At 46.6% G+C, this 23,586-nt stretch overlaps 1 protein-coding gene and 1 long non-coding RNA gene across 6 annotated transcripts in view; one reads left to right on the top strand and one right to left on the bottom strand.

The window, feature by feature from the left end:
• The window catches only part of DLGAP2 (DLG associated protein 2), a 926,579-nt gene that overhangs the window by 663,109 nt on the left and 239,884 nt on the right, over window positions 1-23,586 (top strand). The window lies entirely within an intron of this gene.
• LOC129487989 (uncharacterized) lies at window positions 2,516-11,024 on the bottom strand. Its single transcript, XR_008659540.2, has 4 exons — window positions 10,485-11,024; window positions 4,098-4,393; window positions 2,932-2,984; window positions 2,516-2,637 (listed from the first exon to the last, which is right to left on the bottom strand). It is a non-coding gene; the product is annotated as an uncharacterized lncRNA (long non-coding RNA).

The raw sequence follows: 23,586 nt of genomic DNA, 5'->3' as shown, positions 1-23,586 counted from the left end.
AGAAGAAAAGATCCCAGAGGATGACAGAAAAGTTGTATCCAAGGAACAGTGGCTGGAAATTGACCAGGATAACATCACCCATCCAGACTGAAAGGGTTCAGCTGTTGCCTGGAAGGAAAAATCCCCAACCTGGACAGATGATGTGAAACTCAAGACCATGCATGGCTAAGAGAAACTCTTATTAACCTCACCCAGAAAGATAGGAATCTACAAAGGAGCAAGGATTAGACCAACAATAGATTCTTCATTAGTAAAAGCATATGCAAGAAGATGGTCAAATTATGGCTTCCACGTCTTGAAGAAAAATAAAATTCCCTCCTAAAATCTCATGTCTAAGTAATTGTAAAAAAAAATTAGTGTCAGATATACAAAAACTCAACCTTCTATTCTGTTTGAAAGATTACTCCAATGCATATGAAAGGGGAATAAAATAACAACAGAAGATACAGGATACAAGAAACAGCAGAGAGATCAATAAAAAATATTGTATCTTATTGACAATTAAAAACTACGAATGCTTATTTGAATAATTTAAAGAAGTGGCTTCAATAGGTAAAAGGTGTTAAGATCTTTATTTTAATAAACTTTAGTTAAGGCAAAATACAAAATAAAGGATAAGAAACACTACATAGGTTAAAAATCTAATCAGGAGCATAGTAAGTATGAACTAATAAGCCTTTTACAACTAGCATTAAATTTCATAAAATAAAAAGGAGAAATTGACAAATCTACAGTTATAGATTTCAGTATATTTTCTCAGAAAAGGAATTGCTCAAGCAGACAAATTAGTGAGGATATAGATGATTTGAACAACACAATGACAAATGTAATATGATAAATATATATTGCCAAGTATAGAATAAACACTCTTTTTAAGCATACCCCAAAGTAACAAAATCAATTACAAACATTTTAAAGAATAAATAGGATGTAGCTACTCTCTCATAATGTAATGCAATTGAGTTAGAAATAATATAAAGAAACATCCTCATATATTTGAAAATAATCAAATGTCAGCAGAAAGCACTTGATATGGTTTGGCTGTGTCCCCACCCAAATCTCATCGTGAATTGTGACTCCCACAATCCCCACATGTCATGGAAAGAGCATGTCGGGAGGTGATTGAATTATGGGGGTGGGTCTTTCCTGCTCTGTTCTCCTGATAGTGAATGAGTCTCATGAGATCTGATGGTTTTAAAAATGAGAGTTTCCCTGTACAAGCTCTCTTCTCTTGTCTGCTGCCATGTAAGACATGCCTTTCACCTCTCGCCATGATTGTGAGGCCTCCCCAGCCACATGGAACCATAAGTCCAATAAGTCTCTTTCTTTTGTAGATTGCCCAGTCTCAGGTATGTGTTTATCAGCAGCATGAAAATTGACTAATATAGTACTCTTCTCCATAATTCAAAACTTAACAATGCCACAATGAATATTGTAAAATACTTGGAATTAATATAAAGTGAACTTATATCAGTATTTGTAGGAAGACAGCTAAAATGCAACTTAGATTGCAACCTTAAAAGTTCATAAATGTATTTATTGGAAAATGACAAGGAAAATAAAAATAAATGACTTACATAGCAAAATAAGCTAGAAAAAGAACAAAGTATGCTAAATAAAATAAGAGAAAGAAAATGATAAACATAAAATAAAAAATAATCAAAATGGAAAACAAAATGCTAGTTCATTAAAAATAGATAATCTCTGTCAAAACTCACCAAATCAGAAAAAAATTTTAAAGCCTATTAGAAATATAATTTTTTGAAAAAATATAACACAATGAGCAATTTTATGATGTAAAATTTAAAAAGCCAGATAAAAAGGACAATTTGTCTAAAAAATAAAATTGAACAATTCAGTGAGAATGCAAATAAACTTACTACCAGTAAATAATTCCATAATTTTAAATAACTGAATCTCTCTTTCCTTGAGAGAGAGAGAGAGAGGGAGAGAGAGAGAGAAAGAGTGAGTAAGTATGTGCCAGGGAATACAAAAGAGGGGAAGGCTACTCGGCTAACATGAGAATGATATATTCTTGATGACAAAACAGGCCAAGGACAGTATAAGAAAAGAAAATTATAGGTCAGATTGACTGCTGGGAACAGATGGAAAATATTAAATAAGACATTAGACATTTACAGGTACAAAAGTATGCATATGTATACCTCATAAATATGCACGTGCCCATACTTTTAAAACAGTGATGGCTCTCAATCATGTAAGGTTTATCTCAGGAATGCAAGGATGGCTCAATGCCAGCAAATGTGTCGAGTGGAAGCTTTGCAGGCAGGAAGAGGCCATGTGGCGCATATCACTGCATGTGCTGCACACCCACATGGGAGAGTCTTAAACAAAATCTGGCATTCACGGTCCGTCATCCAGCTGCTCACTTAGCAGCTAGGTGACTCCCACGCACAGGACATCTTCTCCTGCGCTGCTTGGCTATCTGGGGTGACCCATCCTTGTTTTCCCGAGGTTTGTGCATTTCTGTTCTTAAAAGATCAACTTAGGCACATTAAAATTTTGTGGAGTTTATTTGAACAGACAGCAATTCATGAATTGGGCAGCACCAGATTGCAAGCAGTGTAGCACTTCTCTGGGGCTTGAGAGGTGAGGCAGAAACTTACATAAGTTTTCCTGGAAACAAAACAAAACATGTCAGATTAGTTAGAAAAATCCCTACTTAGAGTTATTTGATAGTTTCTGATTGGTGGACTCCCTACTTAGAGGTCAGTTGGCAGTTTCTGAATGGTGGAATTCCTACTTAGAGTTCAGCTGGTGGTTTCTGATTGGTAAGGGCTCTCATTTCATTTCACCATTTACATGGGACTTTGGTTTGCTTACATAGGAACTAAAAGTGCTGGGGCTATCCCAGCCCAGTGGCCTCCCAGTTAAACTTTTGTTAACGCTGTGGTGGCTGCTGTCACTCACTGTGAGCTCATGGGGTCCAGGATTGTGTCTTGTTCATTGCTGTGGCTTCCATACTAAACAAAGTACAGGAGACATAAGAGATACAAAAGGCTGGGTTAACGTGCTGACGATGTGTAAGCTGAAGATGACTTAGGGACATGGAGCGCTGCCCTTCTGTGAAACATTCTTACAATAACAACTTAGAAGAACTAATCCTAAAGACCGTCATCCACAGCCAGCGAGAGGAGGGGAGAAATGTGTTCTACTGCCTGGTGTCAGCACAGTTAAAACCAGCAGGGATGAGCCTGTAGCAGGCACATGGCACAACTCTCCAAACAGACCTCTACTCCCTGGCTTCAATCTCAGTGCTTTTCATTTACACATAGAGGATATTCAGTGCAGGCTTCACACTGAGGCAGAAAAGCAGTGTTTTTATGTCCTTAAAAAAAATAGGCAGTATTCATTTGATTTGTCCAAGGTGATCTGGCCATTGATTGTGGAGTCAAGCCCATGCTCAGAACCCATTTTACCTTCGTCATACATGGCCTTCTCCATAATTTTCAGATATGCATCTGAAAATATCATCTTGCAGAATGAAAGCAGACAGAAGGGGAGAGATACATATATATATATATATATATATATATATATATATATATATATGTATATATACACTCATATACACGCACATATATCTATATGTATGTATATATCTATGTGTATATATTTACATGTATGTGTGTGTGTGTATATATATATATATACATATGAACCTAGAATTCATTTTTAGTGAGAATAATCATGTTACAGTGTGGTAACATAAGCCATTGCCACAGCATTTTGCCTTTTAGGATAATTTTATGGCTCATTAGGAGGTTTCAGCACTCACTTTAAAGATGACATTGTCTGCAAAAATATTTTAATCCCTGTATGTCACCAATGATCTTTGATTCGTTTGGTTAGATTTTAATTTAGATTCTAAATAAGCATTCGAAATCTTCCTTGCTAAAAATAAGAAGAAAATAATAGTACAGATTAAATCTTAAGCGGCTTCATTGCTTTATAGAGGAACTCAGCCACATTTACGTTGCATTGAGAATGTGTGGGTGTTTTCTCAAATACAAGGAAATCATGCTGATGTTTCTTCAAGGTCGGTTTGATCAAATCACATTAGGCAAAGGACTTACTTGTAAGCTGGTCTTCTAGTGGAAGAAGCCTGCAAAGATTGATGTCGCAAAGCCTAGGTCTACAGGCCTTGGAGCTAAGGTGACTCAGACAAACCCCATTGCCTCTGGGCCTCAGAGGTTTTGTATTTAAAATGAAGATCAGACCGTGGATCTCAGTGTCACAGCTGCCTCTGACTGCTGTTCTGTGAGATTGAGAGGAGTTTGTGACCTGTCTTTCATATTTTCTTGAAGAAAAATTAATCATTTTAAGTATTCTTTTCTGTCACAGTTTTCTTCCACTCAGAAATAGCTTCAACCTGCAGATCCAAAAATAAGATGAACAGTTATTAAAACATCCTTTGTTAGTCTTTAAAGGACGACCCTGACACGTCTGACACATTAAATCAGGAATGGCACGGCAGCATCTTCGATATCAGGCATTGGCGATAATGAATGAATAATGAAAAGATCTGGTTTCCAATTCTGACTCGGCTGTTGACTGTCTCTGGGGTTCTGGGCAAGTCATTATCTTCTCTTTTACTCCAAGTCTCCTATTTACAAGATGAGGCTAGCGCTCATGCCCCTTTTACGGAAAGGAGCAAAGGAAATATTTGGACATAGAAACAAAAATGTGCCTGCAAACTGTAAAATGGGAAGCAAAGGCTGCTACTGTTATTTCCATTGTTACAGCCCAGTACAGAGAACGGAAACACGTGCGATTCAAATACAAGTCACTGAGCTGAAATATCTTTAATTCCTGGTACAGGCCATTGGCAAAAGTTACATCTTGTGTCAGTCTGACACATCATTAGAATCATTATGTGTAGGTCCTGATTCAATGTTCTGGGATGTTTTTAAAGGCTAAAACTCACTAAATTTAATGTTTAGTAACAGAGTAGGGGCTTTATTCATCTGTTTATTCATTGTGCTCCTTGACTGCACGTCTGATCCATGCTGACAACCTACTGGGCGTCAGCACTGTGCCAACCTCAGTCCCATTGGCTGACCGGATGGAGCCTACCCATGGGCAAAGGGCAATGCATAGAAACAGCAGCAGCAAGAAGAAGAGAAAGGAGAAAGGAAGAGGCGACCAGCTGCCTGGCGCTCAGCAGCCGTTCATGCACGAGTTCCCAGGCCAAAGGCAGCACTGGCCACATCCACCCGTGCAGAGTCAGCTGACCTATCACAGGCTCACTGGCGTGGTAAGGAGACGAGGGCTTGGTCCTTCCGGTGTAGCCTTCAGTCTGACTGCTAAGTGGAGGCACTGGCTCCCAGGCTTACCCTCCTTGGGCTGTTGGGCAGCTTACTCAGCCTTCCTTTCTTTACTTTGGTGTTTTCACTTGTGAAATGAAGATTGATGCGTGCATAATATGGACTCTTCTGATGCCTCTGCGTCGATGGTCACCAAGCCCTGAGAACCCTGCCGGCACCCAGCACCCCATGCCAGCCAACACCGCTACAGCTGCCATCCATCGGGGCTGAACCCTGCCGGCACCCAGCACCCCATGCCAGCCAACACCGCTACAGCTGCCATCCATTGGGGCTGAACCCTGCTGGCACCCAGCACGTGCCAGCCAACACCACTACAGCTGCCATCCATTGGGGCTGAACCCTGCTGGCACCCAGCACGTGCCAGCCAACAGCGCTACGGCTGCCATCCATCGGGGCTGAACCCCGGCGTTTGATCATTCGGGGCTAGTTCCACCTCACACACTCATATGGAAACAGGCGTTTCTCTTTCTGCTTTTTTGCCCCATATTTCATTGCTGTAAAAGCCAGTGGCCAAGATGAAGATTGCAGCATTTAAAAATTCTTTATTGATTGGCTTTGCTTCCTCTACAAAAGCAGCTGCCAAATTTAATGTGAGAAACTGCTTTTATGTTCAAGAAATTCTATGCACCTTAAAAAAAAATGGTAGAGGGGCTGAAACATCCACTTAACTGGAAGAAGTTAGAGTCTGGGGATTAGCCCAACCAAGGAAGCCACAGTCTTGTCTAAACGTTTATTTGTCATTTTCCTATAAAGATTCATGGGGCATATTCTCTTGAAATTGCCGCTGAAATTGTTGACTGGAGAGAGGAGACAAAAGAGATGGGCGAGGGAGTCAAGGGTGTGGAATTTATGAAACTTTGTCTTTTGTAGTTGTAGTTCTAGAAATTCAAGGCCTTTTAAGTTAATTGTAAAAGCACATTTGAAATTTTTATATTGAAAGCACTGGCCTGAGCTGTTCTCTTCTGCCTCTGTCATGTCAGCATGCTGTGAATTTGGCTAGTGAGATGCCAGGGCCTCTGGGCACCTCCATGACCTGCCAGCATGCAGGACACGGGTGATTCCCATGGTCACGTGTTTGGGTTAAACCAAGTTCAGCGGGAGTCACCTGGTCCAGACACACTGGACCCTGATGACTTGGCTCCTGACACAGCCTGGCCGAGCCGGGGGCGTCCCCAGAGACCCAGAGACTCTGGGAATGGCGAGCATCAAGGCATGGAATTGCATGGAAGACCCAGGGCCCGCTGTGCCGCTGACCACTCCAGGACCCACAGGTGGCTGGACCATGGAGGTGACCCCCACAGTCTGCTCTCCTCATGATTCTGCCAGGTTTTAGTCCCAGGGCACTTAACACAGGCTTTGGGACTCCCTGGCCAAGCCACGTGTCCCCAGTGTGTGGGTGGGAGTCAGCAGGGGAAGAAGCCCCTGCCATGAGCCCAGAGCCCCCCCAGGAAGGTGCTGGACTTAAGTTCCATGAACTGTTGAAGGAGCTCACCTTGAAAATAAGTCACTGAAGATGCTTCCTGTGTCTCTGGCAACGGAACCCATCCAGGTTTCTGCTCTACACATACCGAAACAACCCCTGTACTGGTCCAGCTGTGGCTGTCAGGGGCATCAAGTCCTAGGCAGTGCATGGCCCACGTGGAGCACAAACAGGAGGGGCTGGTCCTGCCAGGCACCCGCTGCATGGTGGCCAGGGCCAAGCATCCGAACCACGCGGTTTAGAAAGGTCTTTTGCAAAGGTGCTTGCTGCTGAGCCCGTGAGGCTGCTGTGGTGTGCAAGTGTACAGATGGTGCTGTCTGGTGTGCCCACCCAAGTAGGTCCTCGAGCTGGATGACACATTTGAAGAAGAGTCCTAATCAATAATGTGCACAGTCAGACACTGGACAGCAAACACAGCTGACCGAGTGACTTGGAATTTTTTCTGTATCCACAAACACACATTTGGCAAACTGCTGAACACTGGTTAGGTGCCTGGAGTTTTGCTAGACACTGAAGATAAATACACAGATGAGGCAAAACTGGCTTTTTTTTTTGCTAGGGGAGTTCAGATATTGTGTTGACAGCTGAGCAGGTCATATTTGTAGGAATCCAGATTTTCATTAAATGGTATAAACCTCTGCTTATTTGTTCTAAATTTCTCCACGATGCACATGGAACCCAGTGCTGGCTGCAGTCCCTGGGGTCGTTACACTCTCAGAAACCGAGAACAACACCTCTTTGCAAACCACAAGCCAAGATTCTTTATGTAAATGTTATTGGAGAGAAAGAAGGGACATGGGCATCTCACTAAACCTCTCCATGCCCTGCAAAAAAGTGTTGTTGCACAATCCCAGAAATGGCACTGAATGAGGCTCTGTGCTGTGGGCGTGGCTGCTCTGCAGGTGGTGCATGGAGAGGCGGCCTCGGGGCTGAGGGTTTGGCGTTGGAGGGTTAATATGACCGTCAGCAGCTCAACCGCTCTCTCTTTCTGGGTGGGTTTCATCTTGGTAAACGTGGATTCTCAGAATAGCCCTGAGGAAGTCTCCTTCCGTTTCCCTGCAGATTATCTGAGTCTGCAGAGACGGGGTCCTTGAGTCACCCAGGAGGCTGACAGGAGACACCAGGTGGAAGAGCCACATGGGAAGTAGCCTCACGCACAGACAGCAAGCGCTCCATCTGTCTGGCCCATCTCCTGTGTAAGAGAGAGCCCTTAGCATCCTGCCACACCCACCACAGGGTCACCGAGATACCGCCTGGGACAGTATTGGCAGTTTGGGTTTTGGGTTTTTTTTTTTTTTGAGACAGGGTCTCACTCCGTTTCCCAGGCTGGAGGGCAGTGGTGCAATCTTGGCTCATTGCAGCCTCAACCTGCTGGGCTCAAGCAATCCTCCCACCTCAGCTTCCCAAGTAGCTGGGACTACTGGCGTGTGCCACCACACCTGGCTAATTTTTGTTTTAGTAGAGATGGGGTCTCACTATGTTGCCCTGGCTAGTCTCGAACTCCAGACTCAGGCAATCCGCTGGTCTTTGTCTTCCAAAGTGCTGGGATTACAGGCGTGAGCCACTGTGCCCAGCAGTCACTGGCATTTTGAGACACAGAAAATGCTCCGTGAACATGAGTAACATGCATTATCGTTCCTTCCTCCCCTCTCTCCTCATTATCATCACTGGGCTCTGATGCAGGAGTGGGCATGCCTGGTCTGCACGTCACGTGCCTCTGGCCCTGGACTCTTGATCTTGTGGATCCAGATGTACAACACTCAGTAATCTGTGTTAGTCTTCCTAAAACTTGAGCTTTGCCAACATTTCAGTGGTCACGTTGGCCCCACCGTCCTCATTGCTCCTGGAAGCTTAGGGACCCAGGGCCCTTCCAACCTACTTGGGCCTACTCTGTCCTCTTGTATTCTGTGAACAGGCACAATTTGGGGATATTTGGGTTTAAGCCCCAGATCTTCCACATTAGCTGTGTGACTTGAGCAGGTTTTGTAGATTTTGGGGTGGTAGTGGAATGAGGGCAACAAAGCCTTTTTGTAAGAATAAATGTGAGTTAAGTGCCATCCATCAGAAGCAGGGAAGGGCTTTATAACCTCCCACACCGGTGTTGTGACTACATCACGCACCGCACAAGGGTGTTTCAGTCAAAGACAAACTGCAGGTGCAGCGGTGGCCGCGTAAGATTATCATCAGCTGGAAGACTCCTACCATCCAGTGACCTCATAGCCGTCACAATGCGTGACTCACGTGTGACTTAACTGGGTATCGAAACCCCCTCTGCAGCCACTGTACGGAAGTGTAGCCATACAGGGATATGCAGTGCATCTTGCGATGGTGCTGACAGACGATCGTGTCGCTGGTTTATGCATCTAGGATGCTGTACGTTTCATCACTATTTTAGAGCGCGCTCCTTCTGCTTGTGGAAAACCATTATCTGTAAACAACCCTGGGCAGGTCCTTCAGGAGGTGTCCAGAAGAAGGTACTGTGATCGTAGGCGATGGCGGCTCCGTGTCTGTCACTGTCACTGCCCCTTAAGTCCGAACAGTGGGACAGGAAGTGAAGCTGGAAGATGGTGATAACGACAGTCCTGACCCTGCGCAGGTTGAGGCTGATGTGTTTTTGGGTCTTAGTGCTTAATGAGAGAGTTTAAAAAGTAAATTTAAAAATTTAAGATTAAAAATAGTAAAAGGCTTATAGAGTAAGAACGTAAAGAAAAATATTTGTACAGCTGTACAATGTGTTTGTCTTTTAAGCTCAGCCTTAGAAGAGAGTCAAACAGTTTTAAAGATAAGATTTATAAAGTACAAGAGTTACAGTCTGTGTATGGGTCCGGGTTCTCTAGAGGGACAGGACTAATAGGATAGGTGTATATATGAAAGGGAGCTTATTAAGGAGAATTGACTCACAACCACAAGGTGAACTCCCACCACAGGCCGTCTGCAAGCTGAGGAGCCAGGAAGCCGGTCTGAGTCCCAAAACCTCAAAAGCAGAGAAGCCAGCAGTGCAGCCTTCAGTCTGTGGCCAAAGGCCTGAGAGCCCCTGGCAAACCACTGGTGTGAGTCGAAGAGTCCAAAAGCTGAAGAACTTGGAGTGTGTTGTTCCAGGGCAGGACGCATCTGGCACAGGAGAAACAGGGAGGCCGGAAGACTCAGCCAGTCCAGTCCTTCCACCTTCCTCTGCCTGCTTTTATCCTAGCCATGCTGGCATCTGAATAGATGGTACCCACCAAGATTGAGGATTGGTCTGCCTCTCCCAGCCCACTGACTCCAGTGTTAATCTGCTTTGGCAACACCCTCGCAGACACACCCAGGACAATACTTTGCATCCTTCAATCCAATCAGGTTGACACTCACTATTAACCATCACGGTGTGCTAAGGTTAACTTATTATTGAGGAATGAAAAGTATTTTTTGAAAATTGAATGTAGCCCAAGTTTGCAGGGTGTGTAGAGTCTACAGTGGCGTACAGTGATGTCCCGGGCCCCACATTCACTCCCCACTTACCCATTCACCCACCCGCTCACCCGCTCACCCAGAGCAGCTTCCCGTCCTGCAAGCTCCATTCATGGTGAGTGCCCTCTGCAGATATACCATTTTTAACCTTTCGTACCATATTTTTACCATAGCTTTTCTATGTGGAGACATGATACACAACTTCTTACCACTGTGTTACAGTTGTCTACAGTCTTCAGTGCAGTCACACGCTGTACAGGTGCAGCCTGGGAGCAGGAGGCCTATGCCATTCGTTCAGCCCAGGCATGTAGGGGCGACGCCATCCGGGTCTGCGTTCAGCCCAGGCGCGTAGGGGCGACGCCATCCGGGTCTGCGTTCAGCCCAGGCGCGTAGGGGTGACGTCATCGGGGTCTGTGTTCAGCCCAGGCGTGTAGGGGAGACGTCATCGGGGTCTGCGTTCAGCCCAGGCGTGTAGGGGCGACGTCATCGGGGTCTGCGTTCAGCCCAGGCGTGTAGGGGTGACGTCATCGGGGTCTGTGTTCAGCCCAGGCGTGTAGGGGTGACGTCATCGGGGTCTGTGTTCAGCCCAGGCGTGTAGGGGCGACGCCATCCGGGTCTGCGTTCAGCCCAGGCATGTAGGGGTGAAGCCATCCGGGTTTGTATCAGTGCACTCCACAATGCTCACACAACCACGAGGCCACCTTACATTTCTCTGAATATGTCCCCTCATTAAGTGGCACATGACTGTACTTATTTCTTCTAATGATGGAACGTAGAACCCCACTGGTTTGCAGCGTAAGACCATGTTTTCAGTGAAGCGCTGTTTTAACAAATTTCTGAGCAGGTTCTGACATCGACCTAACTTCCTGCAACACCTTAATTCACGTGGATGCATGTAACAGAACGCTATCTGAGTGGTGAATTAATTCCTTTTGTGATTCCTAATTGTGTGAGGAAAAGTTATTTCCCCTCTATCACTTTTTTTCTGTAAATATGCATCAGTTTATACATTAAAAATAAATATTATTGGCCGGTGCTTCATGCCTGTAATCCCAGCACTTTGGGAGGCCAAGGCAGGTGGATCATTTGAGGTCAGGAGTTCAAGACCAGCCTGACAAACGTTGTAAAACCCCATCTCTATTAAAAATACAAAAAAAAAAAAAAATTGGCTGGGCGTGGTGGCATGTGCCTGTAATCCCAGCTACTCAGGAGGCTGAGACAGGAGAATTGCTTGAACCCCGTAGACGGAGGTTGCAGTGAGTCCAGATTGCACCACTGCACTCCAGCCTGGGCGACAAGAGCAAAACTCCATCTCAAATAAATAAAATGAATAAAATAAAAACCAAAGTAGGAAAAGAGGCCTAAGTTAAAATTTTGTGTAGAGGATTTTTCGAGTTGTGGGCTAAGTGTTTTCACTTCAGAAACACCTCCTGGTCCCCAGAGGTCAGTACTCCTGTCTCAGGAAGTGCCGGAGGAAGCGTTCCCATCACGTGGGTGTGGTTACGAGGGAGAACCAGAGCTAGCCACCTGGTTCTTTTAAAATGCATTTTAAATAGTGTGTGTTTCAGACTTTGAAGTCTTCTCCCACCCCGGTTTCCTCCCCACACCTATTCCCGTCATGGATATGAGGAAGGGTAAGGGGTCTTTCCATTACTGAGAATTAAAACCAGGAGACCAGTTACAATCAGCGTTTTCGTCTTAAATCTCTAATTTAAGACGAAATTAGAGGCCATTTTAGTGGGTTACTAAAATGCTTGGGAGGCCATTTTAGTGGGTTGCTAAGGGAGTTTTTCCAAAGAATAAAATTACTAATTTAACTTAACAGTAACAAGGCCCAAAGAGTTGTGACTTGTTAAGAAAACCCACCGCACGTAAGTGGTGACTCACCACTAGCTTTTGACTAAGTTTTTTTTTTCTTTTCAAAAGAATGACTGCTATCGAAAATATTTTAGTGAAACTAGCAGTGAGGAAAGAACCAAGAACTATTTTATACATGGAGAAAAAGCTGGGCAACACTCACCAGAGTTTTTTCCCCCAAGGGCAGGATTTGATGTATCACAGTACACACTTCATCAGAAAATCACTTCCGCATGCACAGACTGTGATGACAGCGAAATTCTTAGAATGGAGGCAGCAGCAGGCTCTGAAGATACCTTGCTGGTTGCTATGGAAACTGCCATCCACAAATGTTTCATAAGCAGAATCTGGTTGGAAGTGGAATGGGTTTTAATACCAATATCGTAATATTCACATTCTCCCTCATTTTTTTATTAGAAAAAAACACGCTCACAATTGTGAAGCATGAAAATACAAATATTTTGTTAAAATAAGGTTGGCCACTTTATAATGGCTTCTGCTTATGAAGAAACAAAGCTTCAGTGTAGAGTCAGATGAGTGTAAACGGGAGAGGAGAGAACGCACATACTGGGTTGAGAAAGTGGTGACTTCATCCTCCCTAATGATTTATGGAGCCACGTGGAGCGTTAAGTGGTGAGAATTTAAGAAAATGAATGAAAAGCATAGTCCGCCCAGCCCCTCCCTTTGAGAGGCGGGAGCATGGTCATGGGTGCCAGGACCAAACAGCACATGGCAGCCGGGTTCTGATGCAAGAGGGAAGGGAAGGAGGGACGGACAGATGCTGTGGGGGTTTCGGGAGGAAGCTTCACGCTGTCCGTGGGAGCTGGAGGTGGATGCTGACAGCATCGTCATTGCCACGGGCCTACCGTGTACCACATGCCCACCGGAGCCTCTGCATGTCGTCTCTAGTTCCTCACGGGAGCCTACACAGGAGGCCCTGCTGCCCAGCCTTGCTGACCAGGGCTCCGGGTCTCAGCCGTGTCATCAGAGGCCCACGGTGGCTACATTGCTGAGCTGAGATCCTAACATGGGCCTCGCTGAGTCCCACAGCAACATGGTCTCCGCTCACTTTCCTACCTTTCTTTCTAGACAAACAGTAAGAGCGTTGCAGGCAGAAGGATGGAGTGCGCCGAGAGACAGGGTCCTGTAACGGAAACAGCAACGTGAGCAGTGGGCCTGCTGCCCACCCTCTCCCCACCATCCCCCAGGCTGCTTCTGATGAGCCACGTGTGCACGCAGGGCCTGGTGTTTGAGGGCAGAGACGTTGCATAGTGAGGTACTTGCTCTGGAGGCCTCCTGTGTGAAGAGACATGAGACCGTTGATGGGTTGAATGTCCTCATCCCTAGACAATGACTGTGAACCGAGTTTTTATTAAGGCCACCATATATTTTGATATTTGAGCACCTACGACGTGCAAGTCACCAGAGCCACACTCTAGTAAGTGATAGAGCGAGGGCGTAAAGATACAAATGTGGTTTAAAGACTCTTCTCAACCTGTGAGCTCAGCTACCTCTCAGGTCCCATTATTCTAGAAAGCAGAAATGTGAGACTTTAATCCTCTTCATTTTAAGAAGAAAAAGAAAGTCTGTTAAAGTAAGGGGAGAAAAGACCCTGCTACAACTCCCACCAAATATAAAACAGACATAGCCCTGAATTGTGGTATAAATCGGGTATCTATTTTGAGTTCACGTTCTACTTTAGCATACTTTTAAATTCAGGGTGTTACAGTTTGTTGAATTTAACATTAAAATGGACTCACATGAGAAATGGAGTCAATATTTTACTCACTGAATTTTGCATTACATTTCAAAAGTGAATGTAAATATACAGGTGTAAAATCAGCTGGATGGCACACAAGCACTCCGCTGTGAGTGCACTGCCCACCCTGCCCGAACGCAGAGAAACACTAGAAGCTCTTGACCCAGCAGAGAGAAAACCCAGAGAGTCTCAGTGGAATCTGTTAGCCGTGCATATGTTACACAATGCACATTTGCTATGACACAAATCTAAGACTAAAGGGGGAAAACGGCAGAAATTTTGAAAGACTCATGGGCTCTCTTGAATAAAAATCCTGCTGAACTAGTGACCGGCTGAGCGTGGATTGTCAGGTGAGCCGCCCTCTGGGTCCTGAAGGGGACTTGGTGTCTCTTCACAGAGAAGCAACCCCGACATTGGTGGAGGCAGGCGCTCGTGGCAGATGAACCTGCAGATGAGGCTGGACGCTGCCCGGGTTATGAGGACAAATGGCTCTGTTTATATTCCAGCAACCATGGAACTCTCTGGAGTGCCCAGGGCTGTTTTAGGACATCGTAAACTGCTACTTTCATGCCAAGTTTGGAGGACTGTCTTCTGAAATATCTTTTATAAAAACAAATTTAATGCAAAAGCACACAAGTCTACATGAAACCCTCCCAGCCCGGATTTTCCAGCCAAATGGTAGGGGCCTACATAGAAAAATGAAACATTGGTGGTTGTGTTTTCAAGGCAGAAAAGATGCTGAAGGGAAAAATCTATGTTCAAAACATAATCTCAGAATAAAAATCTCCAAGAAATGCAGTTTTGAGGAAGTATTGTCTAAACAAAGAGATGTATTAATTTAATTGATGTGCAATATGTATTCAGTGTTAAGCTTTTAATTAAAATGCATCCTGAGTTTTCATAAATTCTGGCAGATTTAATTATGTATATACTGTTTATCGTTGTATTGTAAAATTGCATAAAATTACGTTACTTATGTCTGTGCTTGTTAAATAATAGAAATGTCTTCACACCCCTACTTTTGTTAATTGTTCACTGTTTCTGAGAGTGATTAACCTATGGCCCCATTTAAAGTAGAACTCAGCCGGGCATGGTGGCTCATGCCTGTAATCTCAGCACTTTGGGAGGCCGAGGTGGGCGGATCACGAGGTCAAGAGATCAAGACCATCCTGTCAAACATGGTGAAACCGCATCTTTACTAAAGTACAAAAATTAGCCGGGCGTGGTGGTCGGCACCTGTAGTCCCAGCTACTCAGGAGGCTGAGGCAGGAGAATCGCTTGAGCCCAGGAGGCAGAGGTTGTAGTGAGCTGAGATCGCACCACTGCACTCCAGCCTGGGCGACAGAGTGAGACTCCATCTCAAAAAAAAAAAAAAAAAAGTACAACTCATATTTAGGTTCACTGTTCGATGTGAAATTTGCCCTCTCAGCTTGTGACATATGGTGAGAGTGGGCTTTCACCAGCTTGACCAGTTTCTTTTTTTTTTAATTTAATTTAATTTAAAGTTCTGGGATGTGCAGGACGTGCAGGTTTGTTACGTAGGTAAGCATGCTGCACGGGGGTTGCTGCACCTATCAATGTGGTCCATATATACCCTGAAACACTATGCAGCCATGAAAAGGGACAAGATAATGTCTTTTGCAGGGACATGGTTGGAGCTGGAAACCATTATCCTCAGCAAACTAACACAGAAAGAGTGTGACCAGTTTCAAAGGGGAACTGTGCACACAGGCCCAGAAGTCACCTTCCTAATCTCAGGAGCAACAGAGTGAGCATGTGTCTCCTCTGACCTTGCCAGGAGACAGATCCAGGCATAGACCTGCCAGGCTGCTGTGGGTTCAGGCACTGGAGGAGGAGATGGATCCAGGCATAGACCCGCCAGGCTGCTCTGGGTTCAGCCACTGGAGAAGGAGATGGATCCAGGCATAGACCCGCCAGGCTGCTGTGGGTTCAGGCACTGGAGGAGGAGATGGATCCAGGCATAGACCCGCCAGGCTGCTGTGGGTTCAGGCACTGGAGAAGGAGATGGATCCAGGCATAGACCCGCCAGGCTGCTGTGGGTTCAGCCACTGGGATTGTCCCGTAAACCACAGGATCCTGAGTCTAGCTATTTGTATCACATAAATGTGCTTACATCTTTTTCCATAAATATGAGTTCTGAAAGCAAGCAAAACTTACTTGCTTACGTACTTATGGAAGCTCTTGTAGTTAAGATTTTAAAATTAACTTCATCATTCATTTAATATTTAGTGCATTTCTCTTTGCTAGACAGCCCTTACTTATGTTATCATTTTAATACTACAAATACATGGAAAGTATATAGTTTAGAAAAAGTGAAAAGTTTTATGTTATGCAAGTCGTAATCGTTACAGAAAAACTTAGAAAACATAGATCAACATGAAAAGATATTGACATATAATCCCACCGCCCAGGGCGCCTTCCCTCCACTGCCCAGAGATAATTGCGGGTAGCATTTGGATGTTAATACTTCCAGCCCTCCCTCCACTGGCTGTACATGGGTTTATTTCTACCAGTTTCACTTAATGCTTCATGAATATCTTCTCACATCACTCAGTCTTCTCCTGCAACACAGGGGTAGCATGGTGTACTCGTCTGTTCTCACCCTGCTGATAAAGACATACCCAAGACTGGGTAATTTATAGAGGAAAGAGGTTTAATGGATTCACAGTTCCACATGGCTGGGGAGGCCTCACAATCATGGCAGAAGGTGAATAAGCAGCAAAGTCACATCTTACATGGTGGCAGAGAAGAGAGCTTGTGCAGGGGGACTGCCCTTTATAAAATCATCAAATCTCATGAGACTTACTACCACCAGAACGGTATGGGGGAAACTGCCCTTGTGATTCAGTTATCTCCACCTGGCCCCACCCTTGACACATGGGGATTATTACAATTCAAGATGAGATTTGGGCAGGGGCACAGCCAAACCATGTCTCATGGCCAAAATGTTTAGGGTGAGTGACTTGGAAGTGGTACTGATAAAAAACAAAAGCCTTCGTTGATTAGAAACAACAACTTTAGCTCTATAACAAGACAGAGCTGTGACTTAAGCTTTCTAGACTGTCAGAAGCATGCCAATTATGAGTTTTCCAGTGTTCATGATCATTGTAATCATGCTGAATATGTGGATGGATGAAAAAAAACATGATCTCCCTACACCTCCTTCTACCTGAAGCTCCAGTGCCTTTTGTCTCTCTCCATTGCCCAGGCTGGAGTGCAGTGGTGCGATCATAGCCCACTACAGCCTTGAACTCCTGGCCTCAAGCGATCCTCTCGCCTTGGCCTCCCACAGCTCTGGGATTATAGGCATGAGTCACTGCACCCATCTCAATATCATCATCTTCAATACTGTGACTGAAATATAATTAACTAACTCCATATTAATGGGCACTTACATGGTATTAGAGTTTTTAACTGTTAACAACACAACCAAATAGTCAAATTGCTATTGAAAAGGGGCATCGTGGCTTTATTCATTTCTGGAGATCAGTGCCTACAATATTTCCATATTTAAGGCCTTCCCTAACCTTGTTTTGTTTGATGTCTTTCATCTGCCTTCATTTGCATGCTGGGTCTTTGCATTGCTTATGGAATTTTTTAAGAGACAGTATGCATGATCCTTCAAAGAGCATGCTGACAATGCTCCGTGATCCCTGGAACCCTCCCTCCACCTCCTTCTCCATCATCCCTCTTTCAGGGTCTTCTTTCCCCATTTCCAGGCTGATGGTCCCATGATTTTGACTCAGTTTCACCATCTGCAGTCCCTTTTCTCCCCTGCTTACTCCTGTAGTAGGCATAGTAGGCATTTCATGATCACACCTTGAGCCAGGTCATTCTTTTTTTTTTTTTTTTTTTTTTTTTGAGATGTAGTTTCACTCTTGTCGCCCAGGTTGGAGTGCAGTGGCATGACCTTAGCTCACTGCAACCACCGTCTCCCAATTCAAGCGATTCTCCTGCTTCCCGAGTGGCTGGGATTACAGGCGTGTGCCCCATACCCAGCTAACTTTTGTATTTTTAGTGGAGACGGGGTTTCACCGTGTTAGCCAGGATGGTCTCGATCTCTTGACCTCGTGATCTGCCCACCTCAGCCTCCCAAAGTGCTGGGATTACAGGCGTGAGCCACGCGCCCAGCCAGGTCTTTCTTATGTATTCAAACAAACACTATCGCCCACAAAATAATACGTCTAAATAAATTTAATACTTCCGAGCAACTGTCTTGAAGACTTTGATAGTTCTTTGATGTTCTTTTTAAACGTACTTTTCACTTGGAGACCCAACATTTTTGTTCTGCATTCCCTTTCCCCTCACTGCGTGCAAAAATCAATGTATGACATCAATCATTGCCCTGATCTGGCCATGGAAAGATTTGGAGAAAGCCTGGATTCTAATGTTGATCCTGACCCATAATAGCATGTCACATTTCAGATGTCTCTACAGTGGGTCAAACATGCAGCTGCTGCTGGGCCTTCAAGGAAACAAAGTCTGTGTCCTTAGGTCATACAAAGTCTGGTTTAAAAGCTGACGCGTGTTCTGAGAGCTGTAGGCTGTGATGGGGAGGCTCAGCACGGGTCAGGGACGGCACATCCCGGCCCCCCAGGGCAGTTCTGGGAATGCCTGGTGCCTGTCATCCCGGCCTAATGATTATTAATTCCTGTTCTCTTTCCTCTCATCTTCCCCTGATGGGGAAGGTCACTTATATGATTACACTGGCCACACAGCACAGTTCTGAGCCCAGCTGAGCCCCCTGTTGCCAGGGAGGTTTTTACACGTACCAGTTAAGTCCTCACCCTGGTGATTCCGGGTAATTGTTCTGAGACAGGGTCAGGCCATGATGGGCTAAAGGGTGAAGGGTCAATGGGGCATGGGCAGGCGCACTTAGTTCAGCCCAGGCAGCCTCAGGAATTCTCTCAGAGTTGACTTGGAGCTAGAGCTTCCAGGGTACTCGAGTTTGACAGAGCTGGGAGTAGAGCCCAGCGTTTTGGGAAGAGCAGTGGGACGGGGCGGCACCAGCGTGCATGGACCTGGGATGTCAGAGGCGCTCACAGCCAAGCTGCTGGCTTCCAGGCACCACAGCCACTGAGCCCTGCCTGCGCCCAGACCCCGTTCCTTAGCTCCAGGGCAGCCCTGGCACTCTGCATTCTGAATGGGCAATGCTGAGGCTGCAGGTCCATGGGCCACACTTGGGAAGGCCAAGGCTTCAGCAGAAGGTGGGAGCAGGGGGTGTGCAGATGACACCAGCCGCCACGACAAGCCTTGCTGTAAGGATGCAGAATGCGAATGAGAGAGGCACCAAGGGCCGCAGAGCAGGAGCTGTGCTGCTGTGGGCTGCTGTGAAGACGAGGTGGGCGGCGTTGGTGGCTGTAGCGGAGCTGTGAGGGTGAAGATGAGGTGGGCGGTGTTGGTGGCTGTGGCAGAGCTGTGAGGGTGAAGATGAGGTGGGCGGCGTTGGTGGCTGTAGCGGAGCTGTGAGGGGGAAGATGAGGTGGGCGGTGTTGGTGGCTGTGGCGGAGCTGTGAGGACACATCCAGAATTAGGGCACTGCAGGTCTGGCGGGACTCGCCTTTCTATGAACCATGGCCCCAAGGCTACTTCCTCCTGCCTACGTGTTTTCTTTTCCAAACTTTGTCTTCCCCTGCATCGTGCTCACTCTGCAATTATGTGACGCTGAGGTTCTAAATGACTGATGTCCCCAGGGCCGTGGGATAAGGAGGGAGCTGAGCGACAGGCAGCATCCTCCACGCAGCATGGCTGTGTCTCTGTGCTCAACGTTCCAAAGCCTGGGAGTCAGAAAAGTACTATTTGGGCAGATATTTAGAAGGTATTTGTTCTGGTAAAGAACAAAATAATGATATTTATTTTAAAAGAGACACCGTAATACAGTCCTCTATGAATTGCTTAGTCAAACACTTTTTATGTTGCTTCTCTTTGTTTAATTTCTCTATTTGGAAATGCATCGTACCTCGTAAGGGCGCCAGTGACAAGGGAGTCCCAGCGTCACGGAATTCCAGGGCGTCACTGGCTCACTTGGCAGAGCTCCTGTGGTCCCCATGGTGGTATTAAAGTGACATGAGTAACACATATCCTACTTAGTGGATTCGGTTCTGTGGGCCATGGGTGGGACTGGAGTCACAACCTTGCAGCATGTTCCGCCGTTGCCAGTGCTGCTGCATGCGGGCCATATTTGGAGCCTAGTTCCTTCTTCTACACCTGAATAAGGAACAGGTCTATTGCAGCATAGCTAACATTCTGCATAACTACACCACTAAACTCAGCTGCTCTCCCCAGACTCAGCCCCTGGGGGAGGAGGCAGCCGAGGCCAGCACCCCTTTCCCTTTCCAAGTGCCTGCAGGTTGCGTGCATGAGTGAGTCATCCTGCCAGCTCCTGCCAGACCTGAGGTTTGCTTGATGCTTTGTCACATCCATCAGCCCCAGCGTGCTCTGAAAGGGCGCCCGTGCCAGGGTCCCTGTCCCGCCTTGATCCTTCCCCACCTCGGCACCGCCCCCAGTCTCATAAACCGCCTCGATCCTTCCCCCGCCTCGGCACCACCTCCAGCCTCATCAAATCCAAGGCACCTGTTCCGCCTCCGTCACTTGTTCCCTCCTGGCTTCCCTCTGCCTCTGATGCCATTCTTCTTTCCTCCCCACATGGAAAACTGAGGTCCCCAGCAGCCCCTTCTCAGCCATCACACAGCCTCATGCTGCCTCCGCCTCAGCAACTCCATCTATGTCCAGGACCTCCCTCCACACTAACGACTCCCACATCTTCCTGAGGCCACAACGTTCTCCAAACGTCCGGATGTCCCACTAGGTAGCTGGGCCCACATTGCCTGCAGTCATCACAAATGGACCCAAACCGTCCTGTTCCCTCCAGCAGAGCTCACGGGCTCCCACAGACACGGCCCAGACCCCACACCCTACTCTCTTCTGCGTTATCTGTGTGCTACTCCCAATCTGACTCTTAAAACAACAAAACAACAAAATCTAGTTAAGAGAACCGGAACTGCAGTTTCTGCTGATGTTCTGTCCTGGGCAGCGTGCAGCGAAGGCATCCGGATCTGAGCCATCTGTGAATTTGCCACTGGGCATGGTTGTAGCGAACCCACGCGTGCCAGCACTGTGTCTTCCAGCTGTCTGTCAATACAGCGCCTCAGTTTGAGGCATAGTTCCGTGGCTGGACGTTCCGTGGCTGGACATTCTGTGGCCGGGTGTTCTGTGGCCATGTGTTCTGTGGCTGGGCGCTTTGTTGCAGAGTGAAGGGCCACGCACCCTTCATACAGGTGTGCACAGGACAGAGGTGCCTATGGGAATAGCACCAAACACCAGCCCTGAGCCGAGGCTATGCAAGCGACAGGTTTATCAGCCCCAGATGGGGAAGGAGAATGAGAACAAGTGGATGATGCGTTCAGCACCAGTGGACATGGAATATGGTCATCTCAGGGCCGCTAGGATGCCTAACGCTTGTGAGCTTGTGGGACATTTGGCACTTGGGGGACAGCTGGAGGCCCAGTGGCCCGGCTTAAATCCCCAGGTAAAGGGTGGAGGCAGGACACAGGGAAGAGGAGATGGAGAATTCTGGAGGGAAATAGACCACTTAGGAGGCAGGAGACAGCGAAACATTATCAGCAAAGGCTCTGTGCAGTTTCTGCCCTGGGCAGCTGAGCCGTCGCCTCCACCACAGCCAGGGTCAGGCTGGGTCAGTGGTTCTGCAGTTGTTTCCCAGACCAGCATCTCTGGGGACCCGAGCTTCTTAGAAATGCAGGTCCATGGACCCCAGGCTATGAAACCAGATTGTCTCAGGACTGTGCCAATTAAAGAGTCTCTGTTTTAGTAAAAGGGGGGTGGCCGGGTCTATTACGAAGGCCTATGTGCCCCCACCATGCAGTGGATCACGGGGGTTTGATACTTGTTGGGGGGCAGGTGTTATGGATGGGAAGGAGGCGTGAGAAGTCCAGTATTCAAAGGAAGAGACACTGAGTGCTGTCTGTGAAGGGTTAGACATTTCTCTGGGGTGCAAATGGACGCAAATGACCAGAAGAGAAATCCCTCGTGAAGGACACAGCTTGGGAGCTGAGATGCCAGGAAGGGTAACATTGCGGGTATTGGAGGGCGTTGGGCAGAGGGCTGGGGTGGCCCACTGAGCCCAGGATGGAAGGTCTTAGGCACGGAGAGCTGGGAGCTGTGACGGTGACAGGAATGGGCCGTGCTGGCAGGTCAAGCTGGGGAGAAGCAGGAGGAGCGTGGGGAGGTGTGTGACTGTTGCCAGTGGGAGAAAAGTATTTTTCCTTCATCGTATTTATCTTCTTGAGTATTTATCACAAGTGTCGGAGAAAGAAAGACAGCTCATAATGAAATTTACCTTCTTAAGTAGGTTATTTTTAGGGTCGACCTAATTATTCCATACGTAAGAGAGAGAACGGAGTGTATGCTGGAGTGTTTGTGTGGCTGCATTGAAAATCATTATGTATTCTGAGTGAAACACCCAGAAATTAAGTGGATTATTCTTGAGTGCAGTCATTTGCAAACTGAGTTCGGTGACACCTTACAGAATGTCTCTTGGGGTCCATTGCAAGAAGCATAATTCAACCTGTGCCTGCAGCACCATCATCCACCCAGCCGAACTATCTACCTGGGCCTGAGAAGCGGGAGAATCAGCCCCATCAACGCTTCTCATGAGAGTATGCACTTGCGTATTAGAAAATGTGTTTGGAATATTAAGCAGCAGGAGTTTCAACATACTTCCAACCCATAAGGCATCACGCAAGAATTATGAAGAAAAATGCCCCTCATTAGACAGCTCACTTTGATTTCAGTCTCCATGGAAACTGGATATTTAGATGCACCGAGATATTTTTGTCTTTGGGGTTTTGCATGTCTTGGAATGTGGACGTGTGCACAGACACAAAGCCAGATGTGGCGTGTGACTTAGGCGATGTTGGCCGGTGTGGCCTCCTGCCAGGCAGTGGGATCCGCTGAAAGGCAGAGTGGAAAGTTACCACTGTTGAATGACAGATGGCAAAGTTGAAATCTGAGGCACGATGAAGCCATGGAAACCACATGCAAAGAGATTCGAGAAGGTTTTCTGGGCTGGCGATGGGGTTCAGGTCTTCACAAACCCTGTGTAGATGTGTGTGTGTGTGTCTGTGTGACAAGCACATCCACAGCTGCCTGGCAGGACATCCCCATAAGGTTTCATCCACAGTGTCCCCACTTGGGAGGTGGCCAGGTTCCACTGCCAGCTTTCCCAGCTGCTGAACAGTAGCGTCTGTGGCAATCTGAACACAAGTGAGGTTTTTCTTCCTCTGTAACGTTTTGATTTTTTTCTCTTTTGTCTATACTGAACCTACCATCCCTGCGTGAGTTTGAAGGCTAGGGTGTTCCTGCCGGCGACTTCACAGAGGGGAGGGCAGGTCTTTTTGGTACAGCAACTGTAGTGCTGACTCAAACCACAAACCCACCCCCAGAGGAGAGGAGCAGAAAACACTGCATCCTCCTGGGTGAGTTGAGATCGGCCAGTGTGAGTGTTCGTTGCAAGGAAAGCCAAGATTTATCTCCAGTAAGATCCCTTTACATTTTGGAGCTCCATTCCAGGGGCTGGGCATTTCCAAAAACTCAAAGGACATCTTTGACTTCACTTTTTCTCTAAGGGAGTTCAGCTTGAGGGCTAAGATATCTGT

The sequence above is a fragment of the Symphalangus syndactylus genome, chromosome 1, assembly GCF_028878055.3.
Source record: "Symphalangus syndactylus isolate Jambi chromosome 1, NHGRI_mSymSyn1-v2.1_pri, whole genome shotgun sequence".
Lineage (NCBI taxonomy): Eukaryota > Metazoa > Chordata > Mammalia > Primates > Hylobatidae > Symphalangus > Symphalangus syndactylus.
Note: the sequence above shows the minus strand (reverse complement) of the source record. Positions and strands in the feature narration are given on the sequence as shown.